Below are 15,561 nucleotides of genomic sequence, written 5' to 3'. Positions count from 1 at the left end.
ACAACCCGGGAAATAATTTACCCTCTGAGGTGAGAGCGTCAGCGCCTGAGAGTTAGCCTGCCTCCACGTGGATTTAGAGCCTTGTAGTGGGGAGGGGGCTGAGGCCCCCCCTGACCTGAGAACCTTAGAGAGGGTACTGGGGATTGACATATCACCCCCCAGAGACACGTTCCCTTGAGCGGTGAACCCAAGGGGTTCTGCAGAGGGATCCCCACCTCCCCCAACAGCTGTGCCATGAACGTGGGGCTTGGAGGTCTTCAACCTTTTTTTTGGGTCCACACCCCCGCCCACCCCAAAATGTTTTAAGTCTTTATGATAGATAGTGGCTGTAGGCCATGACGGTTTGGAGTAGACTGAGATAGAAAGTGGCTGTGGGCCATGACGGGTTGGACTAGGCTGAGCGTATTAAATCATTGGGGGAGGGGGCACGTAAGCAAATGAGGTGTCAGTGCCTCCACGGTGCCCCGGATGCTTCTTCACAAGTAATTTTTTAACTACATTGGCTCTTGGAATTATGCTCTGTGTTTGTGTGTGTGTGTGTGTGTGTGTGTGTGTGGCTGTGTGTGTGTGTGTGTGTGTGTGTGGCTCTGCGTGTGTGGCTCTGTGTGTGTGTGTGTGTGAGCTCTGTGTGTGTGTGGCTCGCTGTGTGTGTGGCTCGCTGTGTGTGTGTGGCTCACTGTGTGTGTGTGGCTCGCAGTGTGTGTGGCTCGCAGTGTGTGGGTGTGGCTCGCAGTGTGTGGGTGTGGCTCGCAGTGTGTGGGTGTGGCTCGCAGTGTGTGGGTGTGGCTCACAGTATGTGGGTGTGGCTGTGTGTGTGTGTGTGGCTGTGGGTGTGGCTATGGCTGTGTGTGTGGCTGTGTGTGTGGCTGTGTGTGTGGCTGTGTGTGTGGTTGTGTGTGTGGCTGTGTGTGTGGTTGTGTGTGTGGCTGTGTGTGTGGTTGTGTGTGTGTGTGTGGCTCTGTGTGTGTGTGTGGCTCTTTGTGTGTGTGTGACTCTTTGTGTGTGTGGCTCTTTGTGTGTGTGTGTGTGTTGGGCTCTGTGTGTGTGTGTGTGGGTGGGGGTCTGTATGTGTGGGTGCTCTGTGTGGGTCAGTGTGTTTGTGTGTGGCATCTGCAAGAGATTAAGCTATTGGCATTGTAAATGACAATGCCATTTATTTATCTGTTTTCAAAACCAACACATAAAAAAATTGTCATTTTACAATGCCAATAGCTCTAACTTTTGCAAAGGCGAGACTGTTGCATTGTAAATGCTTGTTTACAATTGATTTGAGGCAGGAAACACAATGGTAGCTTTCTCCATTTGTCACCCTGAATGTCCATGCTGTCCACTGCTCCTTACCTTCATGCACAGATAGAGGGCGATGTGTTTGGTTTGGAGTAGAGAGAGGTCTTTGAGTTTACACCACCAATTATTACACTGCCATTTTGAGCAAGATCCACTAGGTTAGGCTGTGCCCTACAAGAATTGGCACCTGAAGAAGGAAAAGCTAAGTTCCTACCCGTTCAATAAAATGGATTCTGTGCTCACCCCACCCCCACTTCCTGTGTTTCGCTCTGGCTGAAGAGCTAATGAAATTGTCTTTGTTGGCTGAGGTCTGTTGCATTTGTATTCACCCTCTCCTAGTATCATGTGATCATCATCAAGTCGCATCAGTTATTGAATTCTTTGTCACCTGGTGGGTGGGTGGATGGTACACAAAAAACTTACATTTATTTAGCTCCATCCAGCTTTTGTGTTCTAATGTGATGCCCGCACAAAATCATATGACATCAGTGGAATGGGACTTTGATTTCCCAGGGGGTCCTTGAATTCCAGGCCGAGGAGTTAGCTGTTAGGTTGGTGAGGGAAGAGTCTGTTTCCTCTTATGGTCTGTTTATATACATAAAGGTTTTTACAACCGTAACTTAAGTGGGGCCAACTTACAGCAATTTCAAGTGTAGATCTGTATCAGAGTGGTTGGTTGGTCTGGGACTAACTGCCACAATTTTGCAAAATAACCTGGACCATTAGATCAGAACATCAGCTCACATTAAACTTTGTCAAAGATCTGTGCACCATTACTGAGGGCGAATTGGAGATGAGTAAAGACTCTGTCTCTAGGATGCGGCTCTACTTTGAGGCCAGGGATTCGCTGTAAGACTCCAAAGCTAAGGAAGAAGCTTTAGGAAGAAATGTTTTGCTGTGGCATCAAAAGATGCACACCATGGAGTGCACACTCTTTGCAAATTGATATCAAGATTGTGATCCTTAAAAAAAAAGGGGGGGGAGGTTGGTACCAATGTCCTGGGGTGTTTACACACCTCTTAATAGACATTGGCTGTTCAAAGCACCGAAACGAAAACTGGAAAATCCTATCTTTGCTGTAGTTTTCAGCTCATTTTTCCTACCACCATCAGATAAGGGACCCTCATCGCGTCACTGTGTGAATGGAGTAGATCTCGTTTGACACATGGTAGCACCGTATGAGTTGATAGGTCTGAAGATTTAGAACCCCTTTCCAGTCTCAATGCTGCTCTTGTGGGCCAGAGGTGCTCTTGAAACCTTGGGGCGCTTTCTGTGGCCTCAGCCACCTCTAAGGCCCCGAGCAGCCATATATGACCAGGAACCCCTCGTAAGGTTCCTGAGCAGCTCTCAAAGGTCAGGAAGTGTTTCTAAAGGCCCAGAGTCACTTGCAAATGACTCATCCCACTCTTGAAGGCAGTGAGAAGCTCTTGGAAGTCCGAAGCCATTTTCGAATACTTTGCACTGCTCTTGACAACCCAGAGTCAATAATAAAAACAAATAAATGTTCCTGAAGCTCCAGAACCACTCAGGAAGGCCAAGAGTTGCCATTGAAGAATGAAACACTCTCTGTGGCTCCTAGCCCTTCCTAAAAACCCTGAACTGCTTTTGAAGTTTGAAGAGGCAGCCACTCAAGAAAGGTGAGCTGCTCTCTGTCTGGACCATACCGTTTCCTAGCACCTGAGTGCCTCTCTACAAGGCCCTGGGCGCTACTGTAGGCCCTGGGGTGTGCACAAAGCTTTTTTTTTTAGTTCAAGAAAATTTTATTTAATATTGATAAGAAAGAAAACCAGGTGTCAAAACAAAATACAATGCGATATCAAATTAAAGACTTTGAGCAGAATAATACAATCATACAAATGCAAGCATTATAATAAAAGAAAGAAATCTGGGTACAAGACGAGAGAGAGGGAGAAGGCATAGAGAAGCATGTTAAGCATAAAATATGAAAAGCATGAGAATTTATACACACAAAAAAAAAGTGCACAAAGCTTTGAAGTCCCTATTTAAGGGTCCACTTTGCTCTGAGAGTCAGAGCTGTTTTAAATTCTACAGGCTCCAAGAAGGCAAGGCAAGCAGCCAACAGCCACTGTTGAAGACTTCGAGCTGCTTTCCGAGAGTGAGGGCAAGGTATGCAGCCGGAGACTCTCTCGCTGTCTGCTCTTGTGACACTGAGATTCGCTTCTGGCGGCAAAACGCCTCTTTTAAAGCAAGTGCTACAGTAGCACCGAGGCATTAAGAGCCCAGAGCACCCCAGTTATGGCTATATTTTGTTTGAGCACTGCACTTTATTTACACTAGCCAGAGACTGACACCTGAGCTAGACCACTGACGTCCATTTCCGCACCGGCACTACTAGGTCGGATGCGGACTGGTATCATCAGTAATTCCCACATGACGTGACTTCCACCATAAAGGTGGTCTGATGGGAATCATTCTAGAATGTGTTTCTCAATAACATTGTGTTGTGACTCGCATTTCTCCTTTTCAGCAGCGTTTTCCATACACCCAGCTCACTATACCACAGTCTGGTAAAGTAACACACCATTTTCAGACCTGTTCTGCTCTGTTGTGTAATGTATATTGTGATTAAGGGGTTTGAGCAGGCAGGTCGTAAAACTTTCCCCTTTGACCCTCCCCCAAATTTTTTGTATTTGAGTATCTCGAGCAACTGTCTAGTTGCGGGTCATGACTTTTAGGACGCAAACACATTTGGTTTGCTTCGATAGCTCACCCAACTGAATTTTGAATGATCCCCATCTGTTTTTCTTGTCCCATCCATCTCCCTCTTACACGCATTAGTGAATGATGAGTCTGGATTGTATTGACACTCACTGCAGGCTCCTATTACTATTATTCTCATGTTGTTAGTAGCTAAGAGTGCAATACCAGGAGCATAGCCACCGCTTTTGTCTCTTGTATATATGGCCTGTGAAGATTTTTTCAGTAAGGTGGTGTCATTGCCCATTACCGTCCAAAGACTGGTGAAAATATTGCTCTTCACATGCTTTTAATTTGAGCGTGTTTACAAGTGGGTATGCCCTGATATTGGGTTATTTATCCCGATCTAAATTTAACTTTTACATGTTACATTCCAGTCATTGCGCGCATGTCTGTAGGATTAGCGTTTCCCTGCTGGGCAAGGTTAGGAGATGAGCCTGCATAGTCAATTACAAACATGACATGCTCGAATGCCGTCCTGGACGAGCAGAGTAATGTTCTTCTGCATCCGTTCGAGTGATCTCCAATGAGAGTAGGCAGACAGGTTCTCCTTTTCTAATTCCTTGACAAATAAACAATGCGCCCGCAGGTCTCGGTTCGGATTAACTGCGCATGCGCGAGAGAACAGCGTTTTCTTTGGCGCGCCTTCATCCGTGATTTGTCCTTGTGCACTTCATGGTTGTTCCATTACCCAATTAACGGCCACTATATATAGAGTCAAGACGGCTTGCAACTCACCTCTACTTCCGCTCGGTTTCACGCCCGAGGTACCGACGGACAGGTGAGCTATTCGAGGCTTTCCTACGAGCTATTCGAGGCTTTCCTACGCTCTTTTCATACGCTCTTATGCACATTAGTTTAGTTTCCATGGAGGGGCTTATCTTCTGTTTAAGAGAGGTGTCTAGTAAGAATTGGATTGGCACCCCTGTTTTCGTTTTTAAGCATCTGATCTCCATTATGGGACACCTTATATTATTCAGCTTCTGCTGAGAGGAGGAGTGTAGCCCACTTTTGATAACAAGAACCCTGACAAAGTTTCTTCTACCCATAATACTTTGAATTGGGACTCTGGGTTGCACATTCTATAGCAACATATGTCTGGGTGTTCCAGTGGACTACCTATGACGACCCACCCTCTAGCAGGCAGTGATTTTGTATATAAGATTTTGTATATAAGACAATGTTTGTATTGGAGAATAATAGAATAAACCTATCTGCATAGGCATATTTATTTATATGTATTGCCATTTAAAGACACGATTGAATATCACAGAGTGAGTAGATTTCAGCCTATGACAGTCCCTTGGTAGATTGGCTAGGTAGTGAGACTAATGGGTTTCTAGCACACGTCTGTTGGGTTTATGTGTAGACCAATTAGGCTGGGTACCTTAGAGTTTTGTGCTTAATGTGCCCTTTTCTCTACACTATAGAGCGGGGCCTCATACTCCCGAGCGGTCGCCGGGTGAGGTGAGGTCTTCATCCACACAAAGCTGGGTGAGTATCGCAAGGAGGAAATGCCTCCATGTGATTTAGCTAATATGTTTTTTTGTTATGCAGAATGTAAATTATTCATGCATGTGTGTTTTCGATACGAGTTCTTGTGGATTTAGGCAGCTGTGTGCGTGAAATTGAGTGCTGTTGGAAATAATAAGACCTTTTGTCTTAATATTAGGAAGAAGATTTGTCTTTCTCCCTCCAGTGGACACAACCAATGGGTCAAAGTTCCTGGTAGATATGTAATTTTGTCTAATACGACTATTGATTATTTGTTTCACTTAATACACTATGTGTTTTTGCAGTAGCCAGTCCAAGTCTATGGGTCCTGAAGAAAGCCGGGGTAATGCCCCTATGGCTGAAACATGTCGACCGTTCTGCAAAGCGCCATTGGGCAGTCATACTACCCGGCGTGTTTTTAACTTTGACACACTGAGTTCTACCTCAATACCTTTAGAATTTATGTAGTCAATTTTATTTTTTATTATTGTTTGAGCACTGCACTTTATTTACACTAGCCAGAGACTGACACCTGAGCTAGACCACTGACGTCCATTTCCGCACCGGCACTACTAGGTCGGATGCGGACTGGTATCATCAGTAATTCCCACATGACGTGACTTCCACCATAAAGGTGGTCTAATGGGAATCATTCTAGAATGTGTTTCTCAATAACATTGTGTTGTGACTCGCATTTCTCCTTTTCAGCAGCGTTTTCCATACACCCAGCTCACTATACCACAGTCTGGTAAAGTAACACACCATTTTCAGACCTGTTCTGCTCTGTTGTGTAATGTATATTTTGTTACCCTTTTGAAAAACAACGGTGGCCATTTTCCTTCGCGGCATTGGGGCCTATGACTGCCACGTCACTGTTCTGGCGACCCGGAGCCGAAGGCCTCGGTGGAACAGGCGCGGAGGCCCAGTGCTAATGCCCCGCGGTGCTGTGTGTGTGTATTTGCTCGGCCTGCTCAAATACCAACTCATTTCTTTTTCAAAGCAGGCCTCGTGGTAAGCGGCTGCGGGCGGCCCTCGCTGTGCAGAGCCCAGGCCCTTCCAGTGCTGGGCTAAGGCCTGGAGCACCCCTTCCAAGGCTATATGACAGGGCCCCGCGTCTACCTAGAAGACAGGGGTGTGTTCCTTCAAGCTGATTGTCTGAACTCGAGGGTGGAGGCAGTGGGAACCAGCAGTACTGCAACAAGGCCAAGCTTTTTTAACTGTCTTACATTCCGACATTTCTACACTTTCTCTTTCACAACTCTGTCTAGTTTCTGTTCTGTATTGTCCTTTGCCTGTTTAATTTTGACATTCTCGGTCCCTCTCTCCTTTTCTCTCTGCTGACAGCTCGCTCCCTCTGTCTCGTTCTTGTCGTCTTCTTTTTCTAGCCTTTGCCCTTCCCCTCTCTCTCATACTTTTCTGACTGTCTCCCCTTTCTGCTCCCTTTCTCTTTTTAGCTTTTTGTATTTTAATCTTTTTCCCTCACTGGTTTTTATCAACTTTTCATCTCTTGCTTGCGTCCTATCCATTCTCTTCTCTTTTCTTCTCTTCAGTGCCTAATGTGTAGAAGAATAAGAACTGGAGCTTCAAGTTTTGATCAGAAGTCCGCGACGGCTCTAGGGAATGAATGTCGGGGTGCCAGGGTGCCAAATACCGAGGCTATCGGGTCACTCCCTGCCCTTTCATTTTATTCTTGCAGGTTCCTTTTCACCATGCTTTCTCCCTTTTTCCTAATTTTCTGGCTTCCTCTTCCTTCTTTCTTGCTTGTGTATTTTTCTCACTCTTGTTCTGAGTGAAAGTCTGATGAGAAAAATAAGCGCGAACCCCAAAAACAAGTGCTTGTGGATCTCCCCTGCAACCACTAGCTTAAATGAAACGCCGCCTGTCTTGCTTTTTCTCTCTCCCAGGATCACTCTTCTTATTTTTCATTTCTTTCTCTTGTTTTCTTCATTTTTTCCTTCTCTTTTCTCTCTCTCCTCAATTTACAATCTATTTTCCTCTGATTCCCTTCTCTTTCCCCCCACAATCTTTGTTTCTCATTCACTTTTTATTCCCGTTTCTTTTGCATATAGTTCTTTTCCTCTTTATGTCTTTCTCTCCCTTTGGCCTCTTTTCTTTGTTACACTTCCCCTTTCTCTTCCTTTTCAGATGGATGGCAATGGTTTTACTTCCCCTTTTCTTAGTATGTGCCCTTTCTGAGGCTGAGCATCTCATTTGGAGGGGAGTTCCCAGTGTGAATTTGAAGTCTTTTATGCAAGAAGACATTAAAACTGAAAGAAAAAGGAAAAACAACGAGAAAGAAAAGCAACCAATCACTGATAAACAGGAAATGTCATTGTTCTTTTAAATCCTGTTTCGCAGGGCGACCTACAAACCAAATATTCCGAGGGCTCGGCTTGTGTTATGGCTCTTGGAGGCAAGCCAGACCCTTGGCTCACCCACCTCTACACAAATCCGTACAGTAAGTAACCACTTACTCTTTTGCTGGCCCAACTCCACCAGTATACAGACAGCGGTCTGTGGGGGAATCCATGAGCCTAGACTGGAAGGCATTCAGACTCTGACAGTGCCGTGAGGCCAGTTTGATGGAAATATGGCGCTGTGCACATCACTATAACATAATACATAGCACTTGCCGCCATGTATTTCTCCATTTCTGAACAGAGTAAATAGACCAGTTACCAGATCTTTGAGTAGTTGTTCTTATTTTATCGACCTCTGGAAGATGAAAGACTAGCTGAGGCTTGCCAGGAATCAAACCTGTGACCTGTAGGGGGCTCTGCATCAGGCACATTAACGTGCTGAGCTAACTCCCTAGAGTTCCTGGCCTTGTACAAATTGAATGTCACTGTGTTTTGCTTTGAAAGATAAACTCATTGGCGTGTGCTAGAGCGTAACATTTTCTGATCGGGGTTGTCACCTGGAACGCGGTGAAGTGATTAATGGCGGGGTTTCCTCTATTGCTAATCACTTTTTCTAATGAACGATTTCGCGCTTTTAAAAGGCTTGTCATCAGGGCCAAACGAGAACAAATGAGCGCGGCAGGTTTGCTGAGTCTGGTGAAAGGAGAGACTCGGAGAACATTGGGGGCAGGGAGCGGTTCAGGAACCTGGGGGGTGAGGCCTTTTTCTGCAGCTGCAAGGAGAGGTTCGGGAACCTGGGGGGTGAGGCCTTTTCTGCAGCTGCTGAGGCAGGTCGAGAGCGCCGGGCAGTAACAGTGTCTCCTAACTGCCCCAAAGGACCTGACTGCTGCTGCATGTAATGTTTAACCAATACCTCCTTCCTCTCACCCCCCGTCCAGTGGTGTCTGTGAGGGAGCGGACAGACCTTCCTGCAGGGCAGCGGCCTGAAGACGTTTTTAGGTCAAGCCCCCGTTGAGTAAAGGAAGGCATGTATCTGGCCCCCAGTGGTCATTAACTGCTGAAATGTTTAATGGAGAACGTGAAGTGCTGACGGTGCAGCACTTTACACGTCAAGGAGTGTGTGAGGGTAAATGTAGATTTTCCTAGTATTTATGACGGAAAGTCTTAATTTTATTAAAGACACGGAGGCGAGTATTATGCCTTCTTTTCTTGCTTTATTTTAAATAGCAGCAAGATAAGCAAAGAACTACAAATACCCAGAAGGCCCAGCAGAAAACTACTGGCCAATGGGGTTAGAATAAACAAACAATGGTCCAATCACAACCAGGATAGTATATATGGCCATCTCTGACCACACGAAGTCCTCTTTTCTTGTGCGAGAAGTCAAAGAGAATGCATAAACAATGGAAATATAGAAACTAAAATGCACACAGTCATAATCCAAGCCAAAATATCCTGTAGGAAACCCAGGACTGCAGGAAAGCGCTGGAGGAGATTCCCCGATGAAGAAAGAACATCCACTGGAGCAGATGCAGGTTCAGTTGGAGGTCGGTGGTAAAGCCGGAGTTCCTAAGGGTGGGAAAAACAGACAAAATTAGTAGAATAGAGGTGGGATAATACTCGCCTCCGTGTCTTTAATAAAATTAAGACTTTCCGTCATAAATACTAGGAAAATCTACATTTTATGTCAAGAACGGAGGCTCCTATTATGCTTGTTCAAAGCATATCAACAACTACAGAAGAAGCAGAAACAACAGGTTTACAATAAAACGTTTTGAAAATAGCATCATTAGACCAATCTGCTGATTTCAGGATATCCTCCAAACGAGAGCCTGCCCAAAAGGCTTTAGAGGCCATGGCACCCCTGGCCGAGTGTGCACCAAAAGCAGTAACATCAATGCCCGCAAGGAACATGATCCACCTCACCCAACGGGCTAAAGTGGCAGAGGACACAGGGAGATGGGGTTTGCGAAAAGAAATGAGCAATTGCGAATGAGAGGAAGACCTGAGACCAGCAGTTTTTTGTTCGTAACTCTTTAAACATTGTCCAACACAAAGTTGGGGCTGTGAAGGAAAATAAGGATAAAACACAGATTGTATATTGGTTTTGGTACGCCTGTGAACCTGAAACAAAACACCAGAAGGTGAAAACTGTCTGGAAGACAAATCCAAAGCTCTGACATCAGAGACACGTTTGATTGAAATTAAACATAACAACATGGTAAGTTTGGCTGACAACATTTTGAGAGAAAGAGCATCATTTGCAGGCCATGAAATAAACAATTTGAACACCAAATTAACATCCCACAAAAAGGAATACTTAGCCAACGGAGGTTTTGAAAATCGAACTCCACGAAGTAGGCGACACACCAAAGGGTGGGAACCCACAGGTTTATTGTCAATAGGACAATGATTCAAAGAGATAGCAGATCTGTACAGATTAACCGTGCGATAGGACTTACCCGCACTAGCTTCGGAAGCCAAAAAATTAACCACGAGGCTTAAAGGAGCTGAAAAGGGATCGACAGACCGTTCCATACACCAGCTTGCCCATAAAGACCAAGCGGACTTGTAGGCTCTGGAGGTGCCAGGGGCCCAAGCTCTGCTGATAAAGATTGAAGCCTCCTGTGAAATGAAGACGTCAGACGCGGAAGACCGGAGATCCTCCAAGCGGACAGAACTAGAGATCTGTCCAGAACCAAGTAGTGGGGAAGTCCCTGAGGATCTAGCAGGAGATCTTCGCTGAAGGGAAGCAGCACCGGAAAGTCCACCGCGAGCTCCAAGAGAGAGGGGAACCAGATTTGGGCTTGCCAGAAAGGAGCCAGGAGAACCAAGGATGTCGACTGACGACGAACCTGGGCCAGAACCCTGTTGATCATTATGAACGGAGGAAACTCATAATTGAGATTCAGAGACCAATCCTGCAGGAATGCATCTGTCGCGAGAGCAAGAGGGTCCGGTCTCCAGCTGAAGAAAGCGGGAAGTTGGGAATTGAGCCGGGAAGCGAAGAGATCGATAGAAAAGGGACCCCATTTCTGGGAGAGAGAAAGAAAGACGGAGGGAAGCAGCTTCCAATCGCTTGAATCTCGAAGGTATCGAGAGTGCCAATCTGCGATGGCATTGAGACTGCCCGGGAGATATTCCGCTCGGAGAGATAGCTTGTGTTGAAGACAGAAGTGCCAAAGGCTCTTTGCAAGTTCCGCCAGCGGTTTTGACTTTGTGCCACCTAGATGGTTTATGTAGCGAACCGCAGAAACATTGTCCATCCGAAGGAGAATGGAACAACTTGCTTTGTTTTTTGCCAGACTGCGGATTGCAAAGGAGCCTGCCAGCATCTCTAAACAGTTTATGTGCAATGACGACTCCTCTGGAGACCATGTACCTCCAGTCGAGATTGAACCACATCGGGCGCCCCAACCCGACAGGCTGGCATCTGATTCTAATACAAGATCGGGGGCCGTTGCAAAAATCGTCCTCCCGTTCCACGCATCTAAATGGTCTATCCACCATTGTAACTCGAGACGGGATTCTTGGTCCAGCTGGATAAGATCCGAGTACGCCAAGCCCTGGCGAAGATGACGAATCTTCAAGCGCTGCAGAGCGCGATAGTGCAGAGGCCCTGGAAAGATCGCTTGAATGGAGGCTGACAGAAGGCCTACGACCCTTGCTAGCGAACGAAGAGACACCTCGGAAAGGCGAAGAATTTGACATAATTCTGACCGAATGGCTGAAACTTTGGATTTCGGGAGATAAAGAGATGCGGTGGAAGAGTCCACTCGGAAGCCTAGAAATTCCACACTCTGAGAAGGGACTAACATAGATTTCTCGGAATTGATGAGGAAACCCAGATCCAGAAGGAGAGACTGAGCAATCTCGAGGTGAGAAAGAAGAGTCTGCATGTCCGAGTGCATGATCAAGATATCGTCTAGATAAATGATGAGACGAATACCGAGGGAGCGCAGATGGGACACCACTGGCTTCATCACTTTGGTGAAGCACCAAGGAGCGGAAGAAAGTCCGAAAGGAAGAGAACAAAATCGGTAAGTGACACCGGACCACTGAAATTGTAGAAATTTGGTGTGGGCCTCGTGTATAGGAATGGAAAGATATGCATCCTGTAGATCGAGTCTGACCATCCAATCGGATTGGCGTAACGTATCCCTGAGATGGAGAATGGTCTCCATCTTGAAGTGGCGATAAACCACGAACTGGTTGAACCACTTGAGATTGATGACTGGACGAACTTTTTTGTTCTTTTTTCGAACCAAAAAGAGGGAGCTTAGAAAACCTGAGGGATCGAAGGGAGCGACAAGAATGGCTTGTTTGAGAAGAAGACTTCGGATCTCCTGTGAGACGAGCAGAGCTACGTCTGCGGAAAAAACCAACGGAGGAGGAAAAATAGACTGGAAAGGCTGAGCGTAAAACTCGATGAGATAGCCTTGAACGGTATTGAGGACCCAGGGATCCGCCGTGAGCTCGCGCCACCTGTGAAGAAAAAGAGCAAGACGTCCTCCGATAGGAGGGGGAGGGCTCACCTTGGTTGTTGACGTTGTTGTTGTGGGCGCGGAAACCTTTCTGTCCTCGACCCCTGAAGCCACGACCTCTTTGGGGATAGAACTGTGGCTTGAATTCTTGGTAGCCGGAGTTGGCTGCGCCTCTGGAACCTTGGTTCGGGTAACCGCGGCCGGAAGAGCGGTTCCTGCCTCTGCCGGCCCTGCCAAAAACCCGAGGGCAAACACTTTTTTGATGGAAAATTGCGCTTTGTCTAAAGAAGCAAATGTGGACACGTAACGGCTGAGATCCATGACAAGGGAATCGCCAAACAAAAGGCCGTCAGCCTTGACACCCGGGTCCTGGGTAGCTAGGTTGGCCAACTTCGGATCCAATTTGATCAACAGTCCTTTACGGCGCTCATGAGTGATCGCTGCGTTGGCATTACCTAACAGGCAAAAGGAGCGTTGAAGCCACAAAGAGATTTCTTCCGGATCAAGGTCCGAACCTTCCAATCGGGCCGTCTCCGCCATATCCAAAACCCGGGCCAAAGGGCCCACAACATCCAAAAGCTTGTCCTGGCAAGTGGACCAGGCCTTATCCACACCCCTGCGGGGATCCTTGCCAAACTTCGAGAAGAAAGTAAGAAGGGGCTGATCAATTGAAGGGGTAACGGTGACATGACAAGGAAGGGAAGGTTTTGGACACTCAGACTTAAGCTTAGCGCGAACAGACTTGTCCAAGGGCAGACGGAGCTTGGAGGAGATGTATTCACCCACATGAGGAGTGGGGAACCACTCAGTAGAATTGGGATGTCTGATAGAAGAGGGGTCAAACATAGGCTGGCCCTCCGAATCCAAAACAGGTTCAGACGCAAAAGCATCCAATCTCGCTTTCTTGGGGGAAGGAGAATCAAGCAAATGAAGTAACCCAGTCGAATCATCTGTGTCACCCATATCATCATCATCATCATCCGTGTCAGGAATTGCATCAATGACCAGCTTCTTAGGAACCTCCATATTTTTTGTCTTAGTTTTACTCTTAGACATAGCAACCTTTAACCCCTCCTTGCTAGGAGGCCTTGGAGGAACCACGTCCTCAACCAAATGCGAGGAGGCCTCGCGACCCAACAGTGACACTTTCTTAGGCAGAGAAGTGGAAGGAACCAGTTTACGCTTTCTGCTATCCCCCGCAGAATGGGCCAAAGCTTTGGTCATGAGGCTTAAAAGGGAATTTTCCATGTGTCTGGACACACGAGTCATAGAAGCCTCGACAGCAGTCTCCACTGAAGTATTAATAAAGTGACTGAGGTCTGACTTGAAAGCTTCGCTTTCCTCATTATCCAGCTCTGGAGAGCTTGTATTTTCCATGACAGCAAAAACGGAAGGTAAAGGGTTAATGCAGAGAGGAAAGTAAAGGGGGCGGAAACGGGCCGGAATGGCAGGGAGACACTCCCCTGGGGGCGGACACTGCGTTGAGCAAACAGCGGTAAAGAAATGAGTAGCAGGGAGCCACGGAGCACTGTGAGGGAACAGCCGGTAAGGCGGGAAGCGTGCGCAGCGGGAGAAACCAAACGCTGACACACGCGAGGGGGGTGGGGGGGCCGAAACGGGCAGAAGCAACTCGGAACAAAGGCCGACCAGCAAAAGGAGCGCGAACGCTCGTAAAGCACAACAGTAACTGCGGCTGCAAACGGAGCAGAAATACAACACAGCAATGCAATAAACGCGCACAAAACATTAAAATATGAAGGAGAAAAGGAAAATGCGACTTATCTTTCTGCGTAGCAGCAAGAAAAGAGGACTTCGTGTGGTCAGAGATGGCCATATATACTATCCTGGTTGTGATTGGACCATTGTTTGTTTATTCTAACCCCATTGGCCAGTAGTTTTCTGCTGGGCCTTCTGGGTATTTGTAGTTCTTTGCTTATCTTGCTGCTATTTAAAATAAAGCAAGAAAAGAAGGCATAATAGGAGCCTCCGTTCTTGACATAAAATTCAAGCTGACCAGACATTACTTTGAGGTGCATGCCCCTAGCCTCTGAACAGTGAATGAAAAGTTTTCTCACCGATTTATACAGTGCAGGCAGCAGCAGTGCAAGCGTCCCTCACACAGACTGAACCGGCAAGCACACCTGGGAGCAGTGCAAGCTACACCAAACACAAGTAAAGCCTAGGGTGCGTCTCCAGACACTGCCCTTCAAACTCGGGGCATGTAGGGCAGAGGAAGCAGCAGTGCAAGCTTCCCCAGAGATAAATCCGGCACATCACAGGCAGCAGCAATGAGAGGTTTCCTCACAGGCTAAACTGGTACAGAGCCGGTAGCAGAAAACCAAGCGTGAGGCTAGGGCCTACTGTGACGGCAGGGACCTGCGCTGTCACCTCAATGCTGGATGCTAGGAGAACTCTCAGCCAACAGCCATAGATGCCTCCGGGTAGTCGTGCGCTATATAAGTGCGTAATTATCATTTATCATTTAGGTTATCTGCTGACACTCAGGGGTCCTACGCGACCCTCGCATTACTTCAGCCAGCCCTCTAAAACACTCCTCTGGCCCGAATAGACCCTGGAATAACCAGAATCTAGTCCTCAGCCACTCTTCGAGGCCCTCTGCCAGCCATGAGATGCTATTAACCATCCCTCAGGCAGTCCTTAGAACAAACATTCAACCATCAGACACCCTTAGCCGTCTCTCACTCACCCTCAAGGAACCCTCAGACAGTATTCATACCACTCCGATAGAGCTCAATTTGTGAACTCCTAAAGAGCCCGGGTGTTCCTACAGATATCTACACCCTACTATTAGCCCATCATCACATTCTATTCTTACTCCTTTCTCAGTGAGACCCTAAGCTAACCTAAAGTGACCTTACCCAACACTCAGAAACCATTTGCGGTCCCTCAAATTCCCTGAGCTGGTCTTCACTCGACCCTAAGATGTCCTCCCTGACCCTAAGCCCTTACCTTCAATTCTCTAGAGCCTCTGGAACACTGCTACTGCCTCTTGCAGCAAGCACTCTAGACCACTCCATGTTGCCTCCTGGCTCCCTCTGGTGGCGCTCAGATATCCCCAAAGCACCTCTGATTACCATCAATGTTCATCTAAGTTCGTAGATAACCTCCTTATCCCCAGGCCCTTTAGAAACCCGCTGTTATTTTGCCAATGCTGTACAGCCCAGTACAGCCCAGGAAAAAAAAGCAAAGGCCTCATT

General features: G+C 47.0%; 1 protein-coding gene, 1 long non-coding RNA gene and 1 pseudogene across 3 annotated transcripts in view; 1 reads left to right on the top strand and 2 right to left on the bottom strand.

The window, feature by feature from the left end:
* The window catches only part of LOC144756498 (uncharacterized), a 31,143-nt pseudogene extending 17,423 nt beyond the window's left edge, over positions 1–13,720 (bottom strand).
* The window catches only part of RASSF5 (Ras association domain family member 5), a 353,379-nt gene that overhangs the window by 65,194 nt on the left and 272,624 nt on the right, over positions 1–15,561 (top strand). The window contains exon 1 of one of the 2 annotated variants that reach the window (XM_078644575.1): positions 5,717–5,733. The exons of the other annotated variant lie outside the window; for it this stretch is intronic. The gene's annotated coding sequence lies outside the window, so the exon portion shown is untranslated. Of the gene's footprint in view, positions 1–5,716; positions 5,734–15,561 lie in introns of those variants that run through there. 2 annotated transcript variants of the gene reach the window in all.
* The window catches only part of LOC144755537 (uncharacterized), a 338,243-nt gene that overhangs the window by 123,308 nt on the left and 199,374 nt on the right, over positions 1–15,561 (bottom strand). The window lies entirely within an intron of this gene.

The sequence above is a fragment of the Lissotriton helveticus genome, chromosome 5_1 (assembly GCF_964261635.1).
Source record: "Lissotriton helveticus chromosome 5_1, aLisHel1.1, whole genome shotgun sequence".
Classification (NCBI taxonomy): Eukaryota; Metazoa; Chordata; class Amphibia; order Caudata; family Salamandridae; genus Lissotriton; species Lissotriton helveticus.
Note: the sequence above shows the minus strand (reverse complement) of the source record. Positions and strands in the feature narration are given on the sequence as shown.